At 40.2% G+C, this 24887-nt stretch overlaps 1 protein-coding gene across 5 annotated transcripts in view; it reads left to right on the top strand.

Moving 5' to 3' along the window:
* The first annotated feature begins 312 nt into the window (after positions 1 to 312).
* The window catches only part of shank3b (SH3 and multiple ankyrin repeat domains 3b), an 80609-nt gene continuing 56034 nt past the window's right edge, over positions 313 to 24887 (top strand). For all 5 annotated transcript variants that reach the window (XM_038305208.1, XM_038305203.1, XM_038305207.1 and 2 more), the window contains exons 1-2: positions 313 to 447; positions 24048 to 24405. The gene's annotated coding sequence lies outside the window, so the exon portion shown is untranslated. The remainder of the gene's footprint in view (positions 448 to 24047; positions 24406 to 24887) is intronic.

Below are 24887 nucleotides of genomic sequence, written 5' to 3'. Positions count from 1 at the left end.
TGCCGCCGGTGGTGCTGATGCTGGCTGAAACCTGAATCCCGGTCGCACCGTTGCCATGGCGACGGGGCCGCTCCTCCACTCCCACGCCACTTACCCCTCAGCTCACAGCAAAAAAAAAATAAAAAAAACAAGAGCGAGGCAGGAAAAGAGGGAGAGAAAGAGAGAGGTGTGTTTTCTAACCCACGCATTGGAGTGGGAGACGGCGTGCGCGCGCTCACACACAGCCACAGAGAGTGTGTGTCATGCTGGCAGTGTGTGGGCTGAACCTAGCAGCCTCTCCCACTTCTTCTCCTCTCTCCCTGTGCGTCTCCAGATACTCCTCCTTCTCCTCTTCCTCTTCTTTTCTCCATCCTCCATCACCTCTTCCTCTGCTCCTCTCGGTTCTTCTGTCCATCTCGTCTTTTTTTTCATTTTATCATCATGGAGAGCTGGTCGCTGATCTTCTGGGTGAGTCTCTGCAGCTCTGCGTTTCTGGGCTGCATGTTGGCCGTGGTTTTCCCACGGCAGTGTGTGTGTGTGGGAGTGGGAGTGTGTGTGCCGCTCACCTGCTGTCGCTCTAACTTTAAAACTACCCTCTCTTAATATTTTTGGTTTATGCCTATTATCCTTCTTCTCTGAGAATTTTAATCATCTTCTTTCTTCATATCATTTTTTTTGTCCTAGTTGTCTCCTTCATCGTTTTTATTTTTCACTCCGTTCTGTTCTGTTTTCCTTTCCAAACTATTTAATCTTTCCTTTCTCTCTATCCTCTTTTCCAATCCTCTCTCCCTTCCTTCTGCTCTCTTCCATATTTTTAACCTTTTTTTTTCCTTCATCAATTTTTCTGACTCCTTTCTTCCATTCTTAAATATTTTTTTCTTTTAGGTGCCTCCCCCTCCTGTAAGCTCCAGTCCTGTCTTGCTCTCTCACCCAAAATGAATAATTTCATCATCTCTTCACAGAAAAACAACTGTTCTCTTCTGCTTTGTTTCATTTCAATGATTCCCCCCTGCTTTTATTTCCCCTTCCTTTTTCCTCCGGCACCACTTCTCTGTCCCGTGCATGGATGTGCGTGTGCGTTACATAAGCTCAGCAGCAGTAAGTGTAGGCTGTGATCTCAGACTGACTGTCTAAAGGAGCAATATATCTCCCTATATAAAGATATCAAAAAGGAGCAGAAGTTTGTCTTCTTTTGACCTGAATCTTTAATCATCACCTTGTTGCTGTTGAGGGCGAGCGGATCATCTTTAACTTTGCATGAAACTTGGTGTAGTTGATTCAGAAACTGGTGCAAAGGAATGCAGCGTGCAGAGGTGCTGCTTTATCTGCACATTTGAAATAAAGTATTTTTGTCTTTTCTAAAAGTCAGATGAGAGTTTCAGGGTTAAGTGTTTATAGAACCAGGTCTGCTGCCGGTTTTGTTGGAATGGGCTTGGTTATTGCTAGTTATGGCTTAGAACCTGGTTTTCTCTGATCCAAACTCTCACACTTGATTAATGCAGGGTCATCAGTTTACTCTTAATAATTCCAGATGTTTTTCTACAACCAATCATAGTGACATCCATCTGTCCAGCGATCCACTTGCCCATGCCTCCATCTCCCTCCATCTTTTTTCATCCATCTTGTCAGTCTTTGGTTTTTACCAGATTCCATATTTAAATCCTGAATGATGGTTTAGTGATGAAGCTGTCGACTTGGGATCTGTGTAAAAACTATGCCAAGGCTTTCAAATTGACTCCCGGAGCCTGAATAAGGGAACCTCCAGAGGGACATCAAATAACAGACCATCTTTAAACTGACCAGAGCAGAAGTGTCCATCTTTGTGGCGATCTTCTCTGAGTTAAACCTAAAGCTGATTGATGTCCGTGAATATGAGGCCGAAAAAAAGATTGAGATCTTGAAATTACGACTGAGCAAAAACGGTAATATCATCGCTCCTTCTGAAGGTGGAGCTGCACTAAGATTTTTGCAACTTTTCCTTTCATCATCTTTTAGCTAAGATAGGCAGATCAATTAAGGGCCGAAACATCAAATTAATTTGGACCCATCGACTAATGAAAGAATTGTCAAAAAATGTAAAAGCCTGCCATCCGCAAAAAAAAAAAACTAAGACCTGAAATTGAGCCAAAAATATATAAATATATCTACATATTTTGCATTTAAGGGTAATTTGGAGGATTTTTGCAAAATTTTTAAAAGACCCGCCCTCTCCACTTATAACCCTCTCCACATGCGCAACCCTGTACCCGCTTTGGAGAGGGAACGCCTATTAAATGCATGCGAGAGCGTGTACAAGCACATTTCTTCTCATGCGACCTTTGTTTAAAAGTTGCTGTTCTCAGAGCTCATACAGGCTTATTGTGTCCAAAAATCCGCCATAACCCCTAAATCCCTTAATCACTATATAGAGTGGGGGACTATATAGTGGGCTTTATAGCGAAGTCAGTTAACTGACCGTTCGGACAGATGATCACTGCTTTTTGATCCCCGTTGGTCACGTAACTTCACCTCCACTGAGCGTTGCCTGCGCCATCTTTGTTATAAGTCGCCGCTGTCGGGTAATGACAGCAAACCCCATAATGCTTTGCTTGGAGAGCTCTCCGTGCAAAGCATTCTGGGATATATCTGCCTCATCTGAGGCCTTTCTTTTCGTCTGTTACACTTCGTTGGCACTTTTTCTCTTATTGCCCATTTTCAAAGAACCTCGGCGAGAAAGGTGAGCTTCAATGACTGTCTCATACCGTAGCTCACCTTAATTAGCTGACAGTTAGAAGGAGCACTTTTTGAGATGATCCACGTGGAAACAAAAGATGGTCCTTTTCATTTGCCTGTTGGTGCGCATGCGCAGAAAAAGATGGCTACGTGGGGTGGAGCACGTAGGACGGCCTCACATATCACCAGCATGATTGACAATTAGGAGGAACACTTATTTTGTTGATCCACTCAGAAAAAGAAAATCCCACAATATATCTTTATGGGGGGAAAAAAGCAGCAAATAAGCTCTATAAAAAAACCACTGTCACATCTAGCCAATTTAGCAGGTGTATGTCTGACATCCCAGAAACTCCTAAAAGGCTGGCTTAGCTGAACTTCTATGTATTTTTATTTTTTTTTAGAGTATTCATATCCAACGAGAGCCTAACTTATGCATAATGCACGGCAGCGTAATGCCCATGAAATGATTCACAAGCCAGTGACCTGAGGGGTGCAGCGATGCGGCCGGAGCCACCCGGCCTGCATAAAAAGATGTCTTTGATTGTGGTATTAACCTAGCTGTTGTTTGCGGGCGCGCGGTAGAAAAGAAACGTAAAGGAGGTTTGCAGGTTTGCAGTCACAGCAGATTCAACATCATGTCAGCTAGGAACTTTTTGGTCATGGCTGTGGGCGTGAACGCAGGGAGGATCCATCACACTCCCCATCATCCCCCTATGATGGGGATGAACTTATCGAACATATGCCAGCGTTTTTTGCCAGATTTTTTTTATGTCAGGCATACGCTGGCTAAATCATCATGGTGTGACAAGGGGGTTCATTCAGACAGGACATGGTGTTCCCTGCACTTGCCTCTTTCTGTTGACTGCATGCCGTGGTCAAAGTTGCACATATTTGAACTTTGACCACGGCGTGCACAGGACTTCTCTTGTTTGCTTGACAAAGCACTTCTGAAATACTCCTTCTGACATACCATTGAAAGTCATGGATTTTAGAGTCCAGTGTTGTGCATGGTGCATCCTGTCTGAAAGCCCCTTTAGGTCAATTACTTAAAGAAAACACTTTGCGCTAAATTGAAATCAATGTTCCATTTTTACAAAGATATAAATCATCAAAGTGCTGTTTCCACCATGGAAATCCGCAGCAGATTTCCATGAACTCTGACCTCAGGCCTGTCTCCTGGGTGAACCTGGAGTTCCTCCACCCCGGACAGAGTCAAGCCTCATAGTCGTCTTTGCCATGCAGACATCTGAATCCTTCGTCCAGTTTGCCACTGGAGACCGTGCCAAGCAGTTTTAGCATTTAGCCCTGGACAACACACTTTGACGACTCCTTCAACAGGAAAAGTTTTGGTCAATAAGCGGCACTTGTAAAGAGGAAGAGCTTTTACTCTTTCATATGGTTTTGAAATCTGACCCATGATCGAAAGACAACTGAAACCAAATTTTCTTTGCGATGGGAAAACACTGCCTTAGAGATAAGCCGATATAGTGTTCTATGTAGTGGTTGGGGGGGACTGTTCAGAAGCAACTCTGGATAAGTAGGAGGACAACGAGAAGGAGTATGGATCTGAAAAACAGATATCCAATGAGCATCAGTTGTTTTATTGACTAGGTCTCATTAGCCTCAGAGATCAGTGAAGTTAAAATACTGCTGGATGATGAAAGGTGGACTGACATTTCAGGATTTCACAGAATGTTGTTTTCAAAAGTGGAGGATAAATCCTAATAAAACCGTACGCAACAGAAGGCACAGGAACGGAGCTGGTAGCTGTTAACATTAAATGCAATGGAAAACATGCAACTTTAGTCAGGTTTCTATGTTGATTCTGAAGCATTTAAGCTGCATTTTGAGGTTCAGTCTTAGATGCTGAGGAGAAGTTTGATCCCCGTAATTTCCAATGGACTCAAAAGTTGGTAAAAGTTGGTCTGAAATCACTTTTAAAGGTAGTGGGTGATATAACAACTTGGCAAGGAAAGAGACAAGGAACGATCGGCAACTAAGCTTGACATGACTGAGTGTTTTTAAAGATGACATTCAGTAATTCCAGCCTGCTTTCATCTTAATACATGCTTTATTGTTACCAGTTTTCCCAAAATCTGTGCTTCTGAATTAAATAAAGATTTATAGACGAGTAGGAAAACAAATAGAAAAACTGACCTACTGATAATTTTTTCCTGGTAATGCATTGAGGCCATCTAAAACTAAATTCTGAAAGACTTTTTGGTCTGTTATATGAAAATGAAATGATAATTTGCTCTAAATGCTGAGAAACTCCATGTGATCCGTTGCTGATGTCAGAGATCAGAGGATTTCAATGCATGTACAAACACAGCTTGTTTAAAAGTGTGTAAATATATTCATCTGCTGGTATTAGGGAATTTATTTGCATAGATAATGAGATACTGTGATTGGTGTAGTTTTATTATCTGGTCCTCCACAATTAATAGATTACAACGGTTGGAAAATTTCCTGAAAGACTTTTAAAATATATAATGATGTGGAAACGATTGGCTCTGTGTTTCCTTTATTTAGATCAGGAACCTTTAATATCGTTTTTTAAACTTGATTTTTTTTAGTGTTTATTCAATGAGAAATGTTTGTTATTTCTACCCCTAACATCTGTATAAATGTGTGGAAAACCTAAAAATAAAAACCTGTCCTGCTGAGATTTTACAGCAATATTTGTTTCTAGAACAGATTCAAGATCTAAGAGACCACCAGGTGGTGGTTGGCTAGGACACAAATGACATCAACGGGTCTGATTATGTTTCTGTTCCATTAACGACAAAGTGAAGATCCTAAACTAAACTATTTTCATACATCAACTCATTTCGGCTGTGATGTTTGATGAGATGATGTCATTTGAGAGACGCACTGAAAGATACGACGGAGTATTAGGACCAGGTTGGAGAATTACTTTCTTCTATTTCCAGAATAAAGTCATAACATTATGAGAATAAAGTCGTAACATGAGAATAAAGTTGTAAAATTACGAGAATAAAGTCGTAACATGAGAATAAAGTCATAAAATTACAAGATGATAAGGCAAGAAAAAAAACACAAAACGAGAATAGTCATAAAATTACAAGAAGTCATAACATGAGAATAATGTTTTAAAATTACGAGAGTAAAGCCATAAAATTACAAGTTATCATTGCAAAAAAAAAAAACACATAATGAGAATAGTCATAAAATTACAAGGATAAAGTCGTAATATTAAGAGATTAAAGTCCTAAAGTTACGAGAAACAAGTTGTATTTTATGACAACTCCTACAAGAAGTGCTTTCTTCACTAAAATGAGGAATGTCGAGCATTATGTGAAGATATACTTTGGCTGTGGTTTGACAAATAAGGAAATCTTTTTGCACTAGCATCACATTGGGCAGGATGTCAAAGTGGACTCAGGTTGCTGATTGGTGGAGCTGGTCGGCCGTCATTTGCTGGTTGGTCCTCGAATCTTTCTTTCTGAAACGGGTTGACGGATGATGACTTTATTCTCGTAATATTACAACTTTTTTCTCGTAATGTTACGACTTTATTCTCAAAATAAAAAACAAAAAAATAATCTCTAATCTGGCACTAATAATCCATCATATAAAGATTAGCAGTAATTAAATAACTTTAAAAAAAGCTTTAAAAAAAAAGCTTCGGCGCACAGACACTAAAGTTTCCCACTCTTATAACGGCTCTGCATTAAAACATAGGAGGGTTGCTGACAAACCTGTTGTTGTTTTTTAGCTTAAGCGAAAATTCAAGAGAGATTAGAGTTTTTTTGCGTGAGTTATTTTATTTCAAGGTGTCTACAGTGATCTCAGTTAGCCCAAAAGGTGATTTACAAATAAAAGCACCCTAATTTTCACTGATTAATAATTCTCATTTGTAGCAAAACATTTGTTCATATTTAAAAGAGCAACAAGTAAAAATTCAATCTTTTTCCTAGAAAGAGCTAAAATATCTAGAGATAAAGAACCTAAGGTGTCAGCTGGACTTGATGCACGTCAATGTATTTAGAGATGAGCCTCTCTCTGATCTTAAAACCGAAGCAGCGTAGTCAGAGGAAACGTTTACCTGAAGACAGTGATATAAACTGAGTCCATAATTTCTTTGATAGACATGTTCCTGGTGATGTTTTGCCGTGGCTCTATCTTTTACAAATATGCGCAGATGATTCAACTCAGGTAACGCATCTTCTTTTGATATACAGACTGTGTTCAACAGCCCCACCTAGTGGTGACATTTTACTTAAAAGAATTTGGAGTTTATTGAAGCCTTTCATTAAAGAACTTGTGCACAGAGCAGTAATGTATTTTTTTCCCAAGTAAGTTATTTCACTAAATAAGCTGAGCCATCCTAGGCCAGTGTTGGTCCTAGAACTTCCATAATGATGGTGCAAACCTCCCATCCTGTATGTTTGTTTGTATCTGGGTCACTCTGGATGAAATCAGTTTTCCTGCATTCATATAAAGTCAGAGTTAAAGTTCATTATGATCCTAAAAGTGACACGAGGAGGTTCACAGTCACTGTGGGTTGGGGTGTCCAAGGCATTGCTGCTGTCAAAGGCGCTCAGGCCCCGCAGCACCCATTTGGAGTAATTTTCTTATGGCAGTTTATTATAGATATAATTTATCTTCCGCTATGTTAAAAATCAGATCTTTCACCCTTATTAAAAGAGTGTTTTGCCTGTGATGATAATGATGTCATTTTCTGGTTTATTGCATCACTATGTCAGCACTAACCACACAAATCACATTATCTCAACAGATCTTTTAATATAGCTCATCTGATTTATGGACCTTGTCTCAAACGACGTGGGTGTTAAACACTCCAGCAGTCTTGACCTGCTGATCTCTGATCTGGATTTCATTGTCTGACATTTTTATTTTGGATGTGAGAAGAAAACATTCCTTTGATTGTTAATCCTGCAGGAGCTTCTGCCTGATTAGTATCTCTGTTTCCCTTAGAAACGCTTTGATTAATAACATCAGAGGGGGGAAAAACATGGAGAAAACTAATCAAAATGATGAAAACTGCAAGTCTGCAGACATTTAAAGCTGGAAGAGACACTAAAAAACCAGTAGTTGAACCTGCAGAGGAAGGTGAATCTTCTAATCAGGGGGGTTGATACAAATTTGGGAAACATTTTTCTGGTTATTGGTACAAAATACTAATATATGGCGTGGTGTCTATCACATAAAATAAGAGGAAATGGTTGTTTTAATGAGACAAGACCGGGAAACGTTAAGATGTATAAATAAGTTAGAACTGCATCTGTACAGACCTGATGTATCTGCTGCCCATCAGTACAGAAACCTTTCCATAAAAGGTAGAGCGTCTGAGCTGGCATCTCTCCTACCTGGAATCTAAATTTACTTTAAAGAAGACAAGGAAATATTTATCACTGATCATTTGCAAAACATTAGTAAAGAAGAGGAATAGGGCCACTGAAAAAAATTAAATAAAGTTAACTGATTTTTAAATGTTATTCAGTTTAATATGGGAAAAACTTTAAACTCACAATTCTGACTTTTTTTTTCAGATTTCTGACAGCTAACAAAATGTTAGCATCAAGCCGTAGCCATGTCTGTTTTAGAGACTAAACTAGCTCTCTTGTTTTAATCCATTTCAGCTCTTCCATTAATGAAATAGCATCAACGGGGACCCCTCAGCACGTAAAAAGTCGCCTCATTCCCTTATTTTCCACCAATGTGTTACTGGCCCTCCCAAACAACTTACATCTTTGTCAGTGAAGCTGAGTGCTCCCAGATCTCTTCCTTCATGGTGCCCATCTACTTTAAGATCCACAATTCTGAGATTAACATCAGAATTCTTTTCCCATATTTAACTGAAATACAATTTTAATTTTTTTTTTCAGTGGCCCTAATAATCTTCCATATATAAGCAATGTAAAAAAAAAAAAAGGGATAAAAACAAATAGACTTTCTGACCAAGATTTGATTGGGTTAGATATTTCAGAGTCATGTTTTGACTCATGTTCGTATAAAACGTTGTTTGGATGTAAATTTAGAGGCTGTAGGAAGACGATGAGCTGTGGGAGTTTCTGAGGGCCGCTCTAAAACTAGTTCATGCTGTCTGTGTTGTCTCTCACTGCAGATACAAACTGCAAATATTAAAACTAAATAAAACACAAAGCCTGAAAATAAGAGCAGTGTCTGAGAAAAAGCTTCCCAACCGGTTAAAATGTGGTTAAACTGGTTTAAAAACATCGAACAACAACATCTGGAGAACCTACAGCAGCTGTTTCAAATATGCAGCTCAAAAATTGTTCTATTTGCATAAATCTTATAACTCGTGCCGATGATAAATAAGATAACAAGTCCTGCACGTTGAAAAGTTGTCATTCAGTCATAAAGAAGGGAAATCCAGCCTTGAATGAACAATAACAAATATTTCGCTTTGTAATTTTAATTGAACGAAGACTGAACCTAAAAGCAGCAGCAGTGGTTTTACTCAGCTTGTAGAACAACTTCTAGCTGCCATAAATCACAGTAATCATTTTCTGCCTGTCTTCACACATCGCTGCTGTTCCCTAAAGCAAAGAGTGCGATTATTTTGCCCTTTTCGGGCAGATTCTCCAGTCGTGCTGGAATTTTTGATCGGGCCGACTTTCAGCCTGATGGTGCATTGTGTAGTTTACAGGGGGTAACCAGGGGCGATCAGCCTCTAATGACCACCTCCCCATCAGGAATCACAAGGTCTGGGGAAAATCAAATGTGTGAAATGCAGTCAGCCGTCATAAGGTGGACATTGGCAAATCACTCATTGCACAAACAAGGATTCTTCTTCTTCCTCTCAGATGAAAACACAGAAGCATGGCGGGGATGTAAATGAAATGGTGTTCTTTCTGTAAAAATTACAGACCATAGTAGCCCCTTTTGCTCAGCTATATCTTTGTCCAAATAGGTCGTCGCCTTTTCTTTTTATTGCTGTCAGCGCAAAATTGCACAAATTGCCAAGGCAGCGTGTTTCACTCTAGTGAGCTCCATATTAAAGTTGTAGGGAAATCATATATAGATCTCAAATCATTCTGGCTTAAACATGTATGGGGCGTGCTTTGGTGGCGCAGCGGTTAGTGCGCACCATCCAAGTACGGAGGCCTTAGTCCTCGGGTTTGAATCCCATGGTGCTTTGCCACATGTCTCTCACCCCCTCTCATGCCCCCTTTCCTGTCAGCCTACTGAAAAAACGAGCCCCTAGTGCTGCAAAAAAATATATATATATATAAATGTACTTTACATATACACATCTATAAATGTACAACCCATGTACATGGCCGACTCGGGTTCCAATCCGACCCGCGGTCCTTTGCCACATGTCTCTCTCATACCCCCTTTCCTGTCAGCCTATTGTTTAAAAAACAAGCCCCTAGTGCCGCAAAAACAAAAAAAAACAAACAAACAAAATAAATGGACAGTACTCTACCTTCCCGAAATTTAGAACATTTCTATTGAAGAAAAAAATCCTGTCTTAAAATCTGTGGGGGTTTTTTCTCGTTATCTTATGCAGGACAGTTAGTTATACGTCAGCCTGAACACCTAGGCCCCGTCCACACGAAGCCAAACCCTGGCCTAAACGCACAAATTTTTCACCAAACCAGCCTCTCATCCACACGAAGCCGGTGTTTCGGGGGTCTGTAAACGATCTTTTTTTTATTCAGCCTTCAGAGTGGGAAGATTTCGAAACGCCGTTTTCGCGTTTCCATCTTTACGCTCTAACCGCATATTTTTACACGCATGCGTCATAGCGTCGCCTCTAAACACGCATGCGCGACACAGTATCACAACAACAATGGCGCCGTTGCTGCTAATGCTACTCACCCTGCTGTCGGGCTTACAACAGAATCTTCTTCTTCTGGAATATCTCCAGGAAGAACAGAGCAATATCGACGACATAGTTCAGCACCTGAATTTGACCGAACCACGAAAATGGACCCGCAGGGCAACCAAGTATAAATATTAGTGCGCATGCCCAACATTTCGTCGCTTATTTTTGCTTTGGCACCACAGCGCCACTTACAGGCCTGGCATACATTTTGCAGCGTTTTCATGCATTCGCGTGGACGCTCACATTTATTTTACGTCTCCGTCTTTACGGCAAACGTTTTGGAAAATATCAGCGTTTCGTGTTCGTTTTGACTTCGTGTGGACGGGGCCTTAAATTCATCTGTCAAGACAATTCAGAGTAGCACCATCTGACTTCAGAGCTGAGTCTAATGAGGTTTTTAGACGTCCAGTGTGAGCAGGTAGATCGCATCAGAGCGGCGGGTTGCCCAGTTGGAGAACATACATTGTGAAATCACAGTATTACATTTGTTGCCGATTCTGCAGCTTTTCAAACAGCCTATAGTCTGAACTTTGACTAGGCGACAGAAACACCTTGATTTTACTGCACAAATGTCAAACTTTCCTCTGCAGCATTCCTGTTTGTGTGCTTTTTTCTTATTTCGTTCTTCATTTCAGGCTTTTCTGTGAGTTTTTCGTCATTCAGCAAAGTTCTGAGTCATACAGTGAATCTGGTCCTTCAGTGTAAACCATCAGGGGGACTCTTTTACGTAATACATATATAATTCACAGTGTTGTTAGCAGATCTTTTGAAGACCTAGATTTCCTCTTTCCAGCTGGAGGGCTTGAAAGAAAACATTCCAGAGAGATTTAATGCAGCTTCATATTACATTGAATTAATTTTGAATGAATTGTGTAATCCCCAGTTGGATGCAGGGGTCCTGTCCGAACCAGTCCGTCTCTTTAAGAACTTGTTCTCCCTGTGGCCTGTGATTGCTCTTTCATAATTTTGCTGTTGCAGAATAAACTTTGTTGTGTTAAGGATTGTAATGAAGTGGCTCAGTCTGTTTTTAACTGGTCTGCAGTCGGTAAAGTAGGACTTTTTTTTTAACCATCAGAGACCTTAATGATCGTGATTTTGTTCTCATTAGAGGAGGAAATCACACAGATCTGAAGTTTTGCTCTTCTCAGCAGTGTGTGAGAAACTTGACAAGACAGAGCGTGTGTCACAGAGGGAGAACACAGCGAATATTATCAGCTCCTGCCATGGGTTTCCATGGTAATGGACAAGGCAGCGAGATATCCAGGACAGCGCAGAGACACATCCTGTTCTCACGTAACAATGAAATGCATGTTTGGTGTTCTGACTGCTGCTGCTGCTGCTGCACAGGTTTGTTTTAGTTGCGAATGAGCCTCAGACACTCAGGAATCCAACATGATGTCTGCAGGTCGTAAAAATGAATGTATAAATTCAAACATTTAACTCCTACTGTAAATGAAAAGGTTTGCTCAGTCTTTATTTAGGTTTTAGTTTGTGTGTTTGCAGAATTAAACAAAGCATAGATACAAATGAATGCCCAATATCTTCGTTCTGAACTTTGAATGACCATGTGCAAGAAAATTAAAATGTTTTTTATATATATATATATATAATTCAGTTATTTCATGGTCTGTTTATTTAAACAGTTCATAGGACAGCTGTATAATCTAAATAACCTTGAAATTGTGAATTTTCTTCAATTCATTCAGTAAATTCTCCTAAATTGGATCTTTGATTGCTTTTATATTAACAAGGTTCAAATATGACTTTTGGTTAGTAAACATGATTGACTGTAGCTGTTAACAGCTTTTGTCTGACAGCACTCATCAGTCTGGAAATCAGGAATTTTAAGGATCTCTATGAAAACCATAGAAGAAGAATTTTACCAATGGGGCTCAAGTCCAGCCCTTGGCTGTTTCTCAATATGTGTACTTGTGCGTTCTCGTGCGCACGTGAAACGTCATCAGCCTCAGCTCTAGTACAGTTCCAAATCACAAGAACACAACACCATGCGGACAAAGTACCCAGATGTTGTTCTTGCCCCTCCCTCTTTACCCAGCATGCATCAGAGCAGACTTGTCCGTTCTTGAGATTGACAGCTGTCCCAGCATGCACTGCGGCAGCTGCAGCTTCCAATGGAGGTGTCACAGAACTATTAAGTTAAAAGTTCTGTTTTCTGTTGCTGTTGTTCTATAAAAGTATGTTTTAAGATAATTTGGGGCGAGAACATTATACTTTTAAGCGTCACTATATGGCCCATTTACAGATTTAATGCGTAATATTTTTAAAAATTTCACAATTTGAGAGAACTCCGGCAACCAGTGGACCTCCAGGGTTAACGTTAGCCCGTCTGCAGCAGTGCTGTCTCGGCATAGCCATGTGTGAAGTACCGCTGGCTCTGATGGAGTTTTATTGTTTTGTTTGGCAAAATGTTCATTTGATTTGTGTTTATCTGGCTGTGATTATTCCCCCACTAAATGAAAAAGTAAGAATGTTTTATTATCTAGAGTATATTAATAACAGGAGGAGAAATGTGTGTGGTGACGTCACGAGTACGCTTCTGTTCCAATTGACCCATATTTATGCTGCGTGCTCCCGTTCTCCCTGAGTCCACACTTTCCTGTGTTCTTCTCAAGAACATACTTGGAGAGGACACTGTGAGATCAATAAAGCCAAACCAGTTACATTTTTACAGCTTAGACTGAGATGATGATCAGGAATACCAAACACATCCAGTGAGAAACTCTAAAAAACAGACGACTCAGGCTGCTTTTTGGAATCTGGTTACTTTCTGAATTCCTGGTATCAACCTTGCTAAAACAGTTTGGGCTGTGATTGAAAGACTATGAGTTTAAGCACGTGGCATGGGGTCTAATACTGATCTGATGTTGCTGTCAGAGGCACTGGTGTTTCCAATCAGAAGCTCTAGATGAGGTGCAGCTAATAGACACTTTCCAAATCTAAGTTCCTGAAATGGTATAAAAATGTTTTAATTATTAGCAGGAGTTTCTGTTTTAGTTCTTCTGCCCTATTGAAGAGGCGGAGCTAAGAGTTTTAGAATAGATTAAGGCAAAATGTCTTTCTGCTCAGGCAAGTAAAGGTAACTTAGTGTTGCTGACATCAACCCTTAAAGACCTGTAACACATTTATCTCTATTCCGATTCATGAACTCTGACCTTTGCTGATTCAAGTGAGGCCTGCATTGATTTAGATGTTGTTCTTGGTTCTACGTCACCTTCTGGATCAGTCATTGATGAGTTCTTAGGGGAAATCTCATAGACCAGCCACTCCTCGACTCTTCGATAGATACAAATCTTTAATATGAGCGTCCTGGGTTTGACTCCTGGTTGCCTCAGGAAGGCATTTACTATAAAATCTCAACCATGTCTGTGTGCGAGTTTTACCAACCTACTGCTATAAGGGAGCAGTTGAAATGAGACAAACTGAATTTATAGTTCGGTCATCAGGGAGAGGATTTGAGTAGAGCCGCTTGTCTTCCACATCCAGAGAAGTCAGCTGAGGTGGATCAGACATCTTTTTCAGATGCCACCTGGACGCCTCCCTCTGAGGCGTTTCAGCCACGTGCCACCAAGAAGAGGCCCAGGGGACGACCCAGGACACCATGGAGGGATTATGTCGCTCAGCTGGCCTGGGAGCGCCTCAAGCTTCCCCCATGTGAGGGACCAAACTTAAATAAGGACAAAAGGTGTTCAAACTTAAAAAAAAGAAAAAAACTTTCATTTAATAGTGTCAAAAATAGTTAACAATGGCTCAAAGGCAATACAAAATTACTTAAATAATAAATAACATGGATCTAGGCCCAACTTAACTTAGATCAACTGAGGAACCAACTCAAACATAAAACTGACCTGCAAGGCTGCTTAAATAGGGATGGAGTAACCCAAGTCTACCACATGAGGGAGGCATAACATAACAAAAGAACCAATAAATCCAAAATTACCTAAAGCATTCTATGAAACAAATAAAGCAAAACTAACTTTTACTTAGCAGAAACAATTATATGTGAGTATTTAAGTAACAAAATTAACTAATGAAAAACAACTTGAATCAAGTCTCCCCCATCAGTCTTTCAAAAAACAAATGGTATGCTCCAGGTTTCCTCCTCCAGCTGGTTTGTATCAGCAGCACCTCAAACAAAAAACAAGTGTAAATAAACCATTCAGACAGACATTAACTAAAGTGTACACCCATTAGAAAATACCTGTCTAAATGAAATAACCACCTTAAAGATATAAACTTTAATATAATATAAAGCAAGAAAAAAATACTGACACAATGTGGTGGCGGGAGAATCATCCATCACACCCCAGCAGAGCTGGAGGAGGAGGCTGAGGAGAGGGAAGTCTGTGAGTCTCTGCTGAGACTTCTGCCGCCACCATCGGTCAGAGATGTAGCGGGAGACTACGAATACGAGAAATCAGATGTACACATTTAATTCACGATTAACCTCGGGATTACTTACTTTTTTATGTAGTTTTAGGCTGATAACGAAAGCTCTTTATATCCTAATCTACAAGTGTCATTTTAATGAAATGCAGGTTAAATTTAGTAATAAATATAATGATTTTAAACATTTAAAGTTTCAGTGTGTAATTTTCAGCAACATCTAAACAATGCGGAGGCCGTCATGGTATAAAAATAGCTTCCGCTACCTCTTAATCAAGTTTCTTGTTCAGTTATGATGAGGTTTATTTTAAATTAAAGATGCACAGATCGTGATTTTGGAGGTGGATCACCTAAACCTTCATCTGTTGATCACAGATTTAAGCATCAAATCCATAAATAGTTTACATACATTAAGAATGTATGAAGTCTAAAAATTAGGAGATGAGAAAGTATCATGAATTGACCAGTGTTATACTGAAGCAGAGACGAGCTTTTTTTAATCAAAATCAAAGATGAAGAAAATAATGAAAGAAATGAAGCGGGGAATGCTCTTAAGAGGTTTGTGAGTTGCTTTTAAAAAAGCTGCTTTCTTTAAGCTCTAGAAGGACTGTTTATCTTCCTACCTCCAGAGCAGAAACCAGCCGGTGCTCCGCCCCTTTGTCTGCCTGCTGGCTCTTCTGATCCTCAGCTGTCCTCCTTCCACCTCCATCAGTTAGCCTCTAGAGGCTAGCCTCGGCCTAGCGCCGCCTCTTCTCGCTCTGTTTCTCTGGTGGGCTTCTCCAATGTACCGCAGTCGACCTCATGGTCCGCCACAGACACTCTCCCCCCGCCTTCAGTGCTGTTTTCGCGCGCCAGGGCTCTCTGATTCGATACTATCTGAGCTCCAGAACTTTGCTCACCCTACCTCTTTTGTCCAAGTGATTAGTCCCTGGACTCTTACCAAAACAAACATGGACCAAACCCAGGAGAAAGTAGTTTACAGATCGAGAAAATGTCATAAATGCTGATTTAATCCTCTGTGTAGGAATTAGGTTTTATATAGGCCTAACTTGCCACACTTGCATCTGAGCTCTATAGTCACTAGTTTGTCAGCTTTGTCTTACCGTTGCACAAAGAGACAAACACAACCCGCCCCTATGTAATTAGAAATAGCTATTTCTATAGCAACGCAAACGTAAAGCTTGAGATTTTCAGTTAATAGGTGATAATAAGAACATACTTATGTGTAATATATTTGACAGTAAATCCCAGAAATTATTAAAATAGGCTAAATCTGCAGTTTATTTATATAGCGCCAATTCACAACAAGGCACTTTACAGTTCAACCAGATCATCCAGTCAAATTGATTCAAAGTTTTCTATCTAAAAAAAAATCAGTTGATTGCATCGACTCATAGACTCGAAGGCAATCCCTCACACAAACCATGATTGTAGCGACAGTGGAGAGGAAAAACTCTGTTTAACAGGAAGAAACCTCCAGCAGAACCAGGCTCAGTGTGAGCGGCCATCTGCTGAGGTCGACTGGGGTTCAAGGAGACAGAAGCAGAGATACAGAAAAAAGCAGAGATTCAAAAGGCAACTGTAAAAGGCGGCCCCGTCCAGTAAACACACAAGCAGGCAGACCAGCTCCGAGCCAGCTACCATGTCAGTGGATGAAGAGAGAACATCCAGTTAAGGCTGATTTATAAATTATATAATGATTATAAATAATTTACAAAAATCTCATACCTGTGACAAGCTCACTGCGACACACTGCTGCGGGAGGATAACCAGCCCTTAAGTCACAGTCAGAGAAACAGGACTACATGGAAGAACAGGCCGAGCTCTAACATCTATAAACAAAGGTTTTGATGGCAGCAGCACAGCTAATATTTCTCTCCAGGATGGAGTCACAGCCAAACAGGAACAAAAAAAATATTTGATCTCATTTTTTTAAAGATAATTTTTAGGCTCTAGTTCTCTTTATATATTATTTTGAAAACTATGTAGAAAGGAAAATAGGTTACATGAGAGGGGAGGGGAGTGACATTCGCCAAAGGTCAAGATGACCAGGATTCTGTCATGATTTAATTAAAGATCAGATCTAAATGCAGAAGACCAAACAGAGAGACCAGGGAAAAGTTTAACAGGTTTATTGAGAAGTTTTGTGGAGGTTCCAGTGTTGCTCTGATGACTGCTCAAACGGAACTGAAAGGTGAGGGGAAGACACTGCGGTTAGTTCAGGTTCAGTGGGAAATTTGATTCTCGAACTTGAAGAGGAGAAAAGGTTGTCAGACTCAAGTTTCCAGAGATTAGGTTTACTCTTAGACTCCAGCTGGTGAGGAATGTGTTTCGGTGTTTGTCTCATACGGTGGAGGGCGGACAGGGTTACCCAGAATGCGGTAGCTTGTAGATGAACAGAGAAAGACTGACTGCCACTCAGATTTCCTGCCGTACGTGAACGGACTGTTGTGCAGATGAAACCCTTGCTCAGTGTGAAGCTCAACCATCTCCTCGGGGAAAAGTGGATCCAAACCTCCGGTTTGTTTCCTCAGCTCAGTTTGAAGCTCAGTTGATCCTTCCAGGGAGAGAAGGTCCGAAAAATCCAGTTTGCAGGATAACTTCCTGCCGAGAGGCAAAGACAAAAAACGATGTTAAGACTCAGGTTGACAAAAACTCAGTTTGACTCAGCAAAACTCAGCTTGGCTAGAGTACCCAAGACTGGCAAACACTCTGGTGTCGAGGTAGTGGCAGTCAGCAGCTTAAGAGCGCTCCGTTAACGAGGTAACCCCTTGCAGGTGTGTGAGGAGGAGAATCAGAACCAGGCGCCACCTGGTGGAGGAAGGAAGACAAACACACAGAAACACAGACCACACAGACTGGAGTCCTAGCAGATTCAAACCTGCGACAACTGGTATATGGTGATGTGCTTTACCTCTGCAGCATAGTAGCACACCATATATGATCTCTCTCTCTTTTTTTGTGTGTTTTTTTCAAGAGTATGGTCCGTTTCCTATCTACAACCATAAACATCATACATATCTGGTACTCGGGTCCTGTTGTGAAGAGAGGTGACACCACAATCAAAGTGTAATCTGCTGTAAAAATGAGCAACAACATAGATTTTGACTTATTTTCCTACTAATGATATTTTATGGCTTTAAAACCTTCAATATTAATAATGCTGATTTTTTTCCAGTTAAAATCTTCTGCTAAAATGTTTTCATTTGTGTATATATTTGCTCAAAAATGCACTTAAATTACAAAATGATCCCGGTTTTACTGTATTTATATTGAAGCTCTATCCATGAAAGGAACTGTTGCTTCGGCACCTCTACATTTATGGCCTTGAGGTTTTGCCGCAGCTCAGCTGGGATGTTCTTTTCCAACTGAGAAACTCGAGGAAAAAGACTCAAAGCTTTCAATCTACTTTCTTTAACCCTGGCGGCGGCTTTCAGAAACAACCTTCAGACTTTGTCACAATTAAAAAGAGAATCTTTAAACAGGTTTTCACAAAGATCCTGGCTTGGATCATTTCATTCCTTATCGTAAGAGCATCTTTCACTGAGGTTTATATTTTTGGTTTGTTAGCGTGCAGAACTGCTTTGCTGCACAGGCTTGGCAGCGATTAGATGGGCGGTTTCCAGTAAAACGCTTCGGAAGTGCAGTGGAAATAGAAACGGTGCTTCCTAAAATAATCTAAAACTGAATCCTAACTACCTTCTGAGATCATTTATGAATCAGATTTTATTCCAAGGATTTCGCATCACTGATTCCTGTGCCTTAATGCATCAATACTGAAGGGTAACTGAACTATACACTGACATTAATGGGTTTATTCTCTTCCATATAACATTTAATTAACAGCAAAAATTCAGTGTGTGTGTTTTGTTGTCTGACCCTCTCTGTAAGGACCTTGGTGATTTTTATAGCGATGCTAGGAGCTAATTTCATGGTGGTGAGCTTTTAGACAGTGAGGACCCTCACAAAGTGTACATGTGTTATCAGTGCTGTCCAGCTCCTCAGATTTTCCTGCCAAACATCCGTTTCCTTGGCAACCGAGACAGGAAATAGGAAGTGTGACTAACAGGAACTACTAATCATTGTCTTTTTTTATTTTTTATCTTCAGTTGTTTGGTAGACTCCAGCATGTCGTCCTGCTGTCTGCACCGCGCTGGAAACATTTTACTTTCATAACCAGACCCAAAAAGACCAGCTGGTTAGCATGCTGTTAGCAATTAGCAACTAACCAGCTGTCTGCCGGTTTGCAAACATAAGCTAAGAGGCTATCGGAGGTTTGCTATCCTCCCTTTACTCATAGCTGTGTCGCAGGACACTAAGGAAAGTTGAATTAGTTAAAACATGCCTGTCTTGAATGTTGGCTTTCCAGAATACATGACTTCTAATACCCTTTGTTTATTTTTCTGTTATTTCCCCCCAATCTAAAATCAATAATAACATAATTTTACATTGAATCATGAGAAGATTAATACACTATATTGCCAAAAGTATTTGCTCACCCATCCAAATTATTGGAATCAGGTGTTCCAATCACTTCCATGGCCACAGGTGTATAAATTCAAGCACCTAGGCATGCAGACTGTTTTTACAAACATTTGTGAAAGAATGGGTCGCTCTCAGGAGCTCAGTGAATTCCAGCGTGGAACTGTGATAGGATGCCACCTGTGCAACAAATCCAGTCGTGAAATTTCCTCGCTCCTAAATATTCCACAGTCAACTGTCAGCTGTATTATAAGAAAATGGAAGTGTTTGGGAACGACAGCAACTCAGCCACGAAGTGGTAGGCCACGTAAACTGACGGAGCGGGGTCAGCGGATGCTGAAGCGCATAGTGCGAAGAGGTCGCCAACTTTCTGCAGAGTCAATCACTACAGACCTCCAAACTTCATGTGGCCTTCAGATTAGCTCAAGAACAGTGCGCAGAGAGCTTCATGGAATGGGTTTCCATGGTCGAGCAGCTGCATCCAAGCCATACATCACCAAGTGCAATGCAAAGCGTCGGATGCGGTGGTGTAAAGCACGCCGCCACTGGACTCTAGAGCAGTGGAGACGCGTTCTCTGGAGTGACGAATCGCGCTTCTCCATCTGGCAATCTGATGGACGGGTCTGGGTTTGGCGGTTGCCAGGAGAACGGTACTTGTCTGACTGCATTGTGCCAAGTGTAAAGTTTGGTGGAGGGGGGATTATGGTGTGGGGTTGTTTTTCAGGAGCTGGGCTTGGCCCCTTAGTTCCAGTGAAAGGAACTCTGAATGCTTCAGCATACCAAGACATTTTGGACAATTCCATGCTCCCAACTTTGTGGGAACAGTTTGGAGCTGGCCCCTTCCTCTTCCAACATGACTGTGCACCAGTGCACAAAGCAAGGTCCATAAAGACATGGATGACAGAGTCTGGTGTGGATGAACTTGACTGGCCTGCACAGAGTCCTGACCTCAACCCGATAGAACACCTTTGGGATGAATTAGAGCGGAGACTGAGAGCCAGGCCTTCTCGTCCAACATCAGTGTGCGACCTCACAAATGCGCTTCTGGAAGAATGGTCCAAAATTCCCATAAACACACTCCTAAACCTTGTGGACAGCCTTCCCAGAAGAGTTGAAGCTGTTCTAGCTGCAAAGGGTGGACCGACGTCATATTGAACCCTATGGATTAGGAACGGGATGTCACTTAAGCTCATATGTGAGTCAAGGCAGGTGAGCAAATACTTTTGGCAATATAGTGTATCTGTAGTTAAAGTTTGGTCAAATTAACACCCTTCCTCATGTTTGTCACTCAGTAATTCTAAGTAGCAAGTTTTCCAATTTCACTGACTGAAAAAAGGGCTTCACAGCACAGATTGAAAGCTGCAACCAATGAAAATTACTGTAACTGAAAACGTACCAAGAAGCCGATAAAACCAGAAATTATTCTCTTCCTGGATTCATTATTCTCTTTCTTTGGGATTTGATTTACAACCTGAATTTATGGGAGCTCTAGATTCCTCAAATGTACTTGTTCCTGATCAAACTAAAATAAATGCAACATTCATATTTTATTTAAAGAAAGCATTAATAAATCATTGCCTTCATTTTAATAATAAAAAATATATATTTTTCTACACAATCTCTTCATTTTTAGGAGGTTTGTGTGCTAAGGCTGCACAATTTATGCAAATATATTACTGCATTATTATTTGGAGTGGACTGGAGAGCATAATTGTTGGCTAATATATTCACAGTGTTATGAAGTTGATTTTTATTTTTTGGTATGTTAGTTATATTTAGCCATTTGGACACATTCTCACTGCAGCAGATGTTCACACTGGAAACAAAGGACATCCAAACGCCAAAGGGTTTCCTCAGCATGTCTTTAATCAATGGGCACAGCCACACCTTCAGAATGAATAAAAAATATTCAAACGATGTAAATCATATAAAATACTCTCTATATATACAGTTATTCTAATAATGATTACAGTTTAAATTTAATTGGAATCTCATGAAATGTTTACAATTTTATTTTGGAGAGACCAACACCGCCAGTTCCTGTCTGTTTGCTGTGAATCTAGTGTGTGAATCTAACTGGTGGCTGCAGATCTGCTCTGCTTTCAGTCGTGAAGGAAAACTGGATAGAACTTTAATCTGGAAATATAGATCAAACAACTTCTCCTAATGTATGTCATACATGATTTAATAAAGTTTGCTTAACATTTCATTTTTAAAAACAGCAGCATAATTTATTGTTATAGTTTAGTTTCAGATACACATAACTCACCCCCATTAGCCCCTCCTAGGAGTCTGTTTTTCACAACCTTTTAATAAACGATATGTGGAATCTGTTGCATGTTTTTGTAAACCCTAGAAGCTGCATGATTTTGTCGCCTCTTAAACGCAAGATTCTTTTTTTATTATGCTGCAAAACTGCCATGGTCACGCTGGGAGGGCTGATCTGTCCGACGCGTGCTCCATCTAACACTCCAGGCCACTTCTGCATCAGCAGTGATCAGTTTATCCCATTTCAGACCGTCCAACCTTTCACTGGCGCAGGCTGACCAATTAATACACCTATAGACTATGTAGGATCCATAAATGAAAAGATGCTGTGATGTTTGTTTGTCTGAGTTTATAGCTGTTATGGTTTTTATTTGTTGGTTTGGTAGTTTGTTTGTAGGGGAATGGATCATTTAGATTTGGGAGGAGTTTTTTTTTTTAATGAGTGCGTCAGACAGCCCCACCTCAGCCTCTCAGCTGCTTTTTTTGTTTCCTAAAGTTCCTGCTATAGACTATATTATTGGTATTCCTCGTTTAATAAGAGGAAAACCCAGAATGTTCACTGAAATAACTTGAATCTGACAAATGTAATAATAAATAAATAGCATTTTATGAACAAATGAAATTCAGATCTTGACTTTTAACCAGGCTTCAACAGGGTGATTTAAAATAAACTCATGAATCAGGCCTTCACATGTGATACGTGCTCAGCTTCCATGAAATGGCATTACAGCTTATTATTACACGTCAACAGAAAATATAATGACCGCCGGGTGCGCCCACTTCCTCCGCCATTCAGAACCAGTGCACCGCTAAACATGCCATTTGCACCTTGTGACACGCAGAGACCCCCCCACACTCATACTTGTTCTACCATTGTAGTGAGGACCATGTATTGACTTCCATTGATTTTCAGTCATTTGCAACCCTTTCTATGCCCTAAACCTAACCATTACCAATTAACCATTACCAATGCATACCTCTGCCTAACCCTAACCCATAGACACCTTAGCCCTAAAGCTAACCATTAGCAAAATAGCATGTGAGGACCAGCAAAATGTCCTCACTTTTCAACAACTGGTCCTCAATTTGATGGTTAAATTGGAAAAATGGTCCTCACTCTAAGGTCTAGACAGGTACACACACACACACACACTCTCTCATATTATATTTTTGTCCTTAAAACCATTAGATAAATGTTTTCACTTATCTAAATCTTCTTGGATTTTATACGCATCCAAACATCCATCAGTCTATATACTAGTATAACAGGAACTGTTTACCTCAAACATCCCATCAAACACCTATTTATTCATCTGTCCATCAGTCAAATATCCATCCATACATCAATAACTACATACACGTGAGCAAAGACTGAAATAAAAATGTTTATATCTGTATTTTTTAAAGGTGAAACCAAGCCCGTCTTGTGTATATCCATGGGCTCTTTGTTTATTTCTGGTTGTGCTTATTTGTCTCTGAAATAATTCTCCATCCATTCTGATTTTCCTGAATCTCTGCCCTTTTAAAATGTTAAAGATCCTTTTCGTCCATTCTGGTTCATTTCAAGATTCTCAGTTTTCTAGACAAACTGTTGCTTTCTTTAGATCTTTCTTCATTCTTTTGTGTCTTTAATTCTTTACCTCTTTGGTCTTTTTCTGTTCCTCCTCTGTCGCTACACTGCAAAAAATATAAATCTCAATAAGTTATTTTTTCTTAAAATAAGTGTGTTTTTCCTTGATTTGAGGAGGTAAGTAAGACACTTTGCCAATGGAACAAGACAATTTCCTTTTAAAATAAGAAAAAACTATTTTATCGTCTTATTTCAAGTAAATATTATCTAACTATCTTATTTTAAGAGTGAAAATACTCATTCCATTGGCAAATCATCTTATTTACCTGCTCAAATTAAGGCTAAATATACTTAATTTAAGCCATTTTTTACTTATTTCTGGATTGTTTTTGCAGTGTACATGGTCATGTTATCTGTATTTATGGAGAGCTTTTCTATAAGCTATAGATATTTTATATTTATTGAGTAAATCTAGTAAACTTGAACCCCTGATGCCTTTGGTAAAGTCCTTTTGTTAGTTTTTTATCAGTTATGCATGCTTGCAAAAAAGAGGTGCACGCTTTATTTGTCAGTGTTTCTGTTCTCCATGTTTAACATTTTGTGGTGTCTGAACTCTGAATGCACAACATCATCTAATCTAGCTCAAACTCAAAGCAAACCTTCATATTTTAACATTTTTATCAATCTTCTTCCCCTCCTCCCTTCCTCTGTATCCTTGCTTTCCTCTCCTTCACTTCCCACCCACATCCTCCCGCTCTTCCTCCCCCTTTTCCTCCCTTTCTACAGGATGGGCAGGGCAACCCTCTGAAAATAATCTGAAATCCTGAAACCTGTTTCCTCTCCATTATTGCACAGAAGAAAACACTTGAAGATCACCGAAGACTTACTCTTCTAGAGGAACAACAACATCCACAGACGTCCACTGAGTTTTAAAAAAGTAGAATGATCAGTTTTTAACCACGCCATCGGACATTCTCCAAGGCCCTCACTGTAAAAGGCAATAGAAGCTGGACAACTAGATCATCAGACTGGACCAGAACCAATCCAGACGCTTGCCAGAGTTTGAGAACCGCAACAAGCCAGAAGAGATCAGTGGAAATTAGTAAAGGCTTGTGGAAAAGTTTGATGGGCCTGCTGACAATAGGTGAGTGGATCCTACTGGAGAAGCACTTTTTTAGTTGTGTATCTGCCTGAACACACCTGAGTCCGATAATCAGGTCATAAGCAGGACGATGGAGAACTTGGCTGCATGATGATGGGATATTTCAGCCATTTTTAAACAAACTGAGTCTCTGTGTTATTTGTCCTATTAGAGCCTTAAGGAGAATTTTTGTTGTACTGAATTTCATGTTCATATCACACTAAGCTACCTGCGTCTAGTTTCAACAGAGTTGGTAGATGTGCTGCTTTTATCAGCTGCTCTCTCAGGGTCCGTCTTTTGTTGGTCAAACATCGCAGCATTCGCCGTTTGGTCAGATGCAAAAGTCAGGCTGCTTAGCATTAGTCAGAGTGGTCTAAAAAATGCTTCTAATGAGGGCCTGCAATTATACAGCACAGCTGTAGCATTACCTGACGTGCTCCTTTAATTTTGAAACATTGCTTCATCTCATGATACACTATGCAGAA

This window comes from Cyprinodon tularosa, unplaced genomic scaffold, assembly GCF_016077235.1.
Source record: "Cyprinodon tularosa strain WSP-4 unplaced genomic scaffold, ASM1607723v1 ctg552, whole genome shotgun sequence".
Classification (NCBI taxonomy): domain Eukaryota; kingdom Metazoa; phylum Chordata; class Actinopteri; order Cyprinodontiformes; family Cyprinodontidae; genus Cyprinodon; species Cyprinodon tularosa.
The sequence above is the reverse complement of the archived record's forward strand: the minus strand, read 5'-3'. Positions and strand labels throughout refer to the sequence as shown.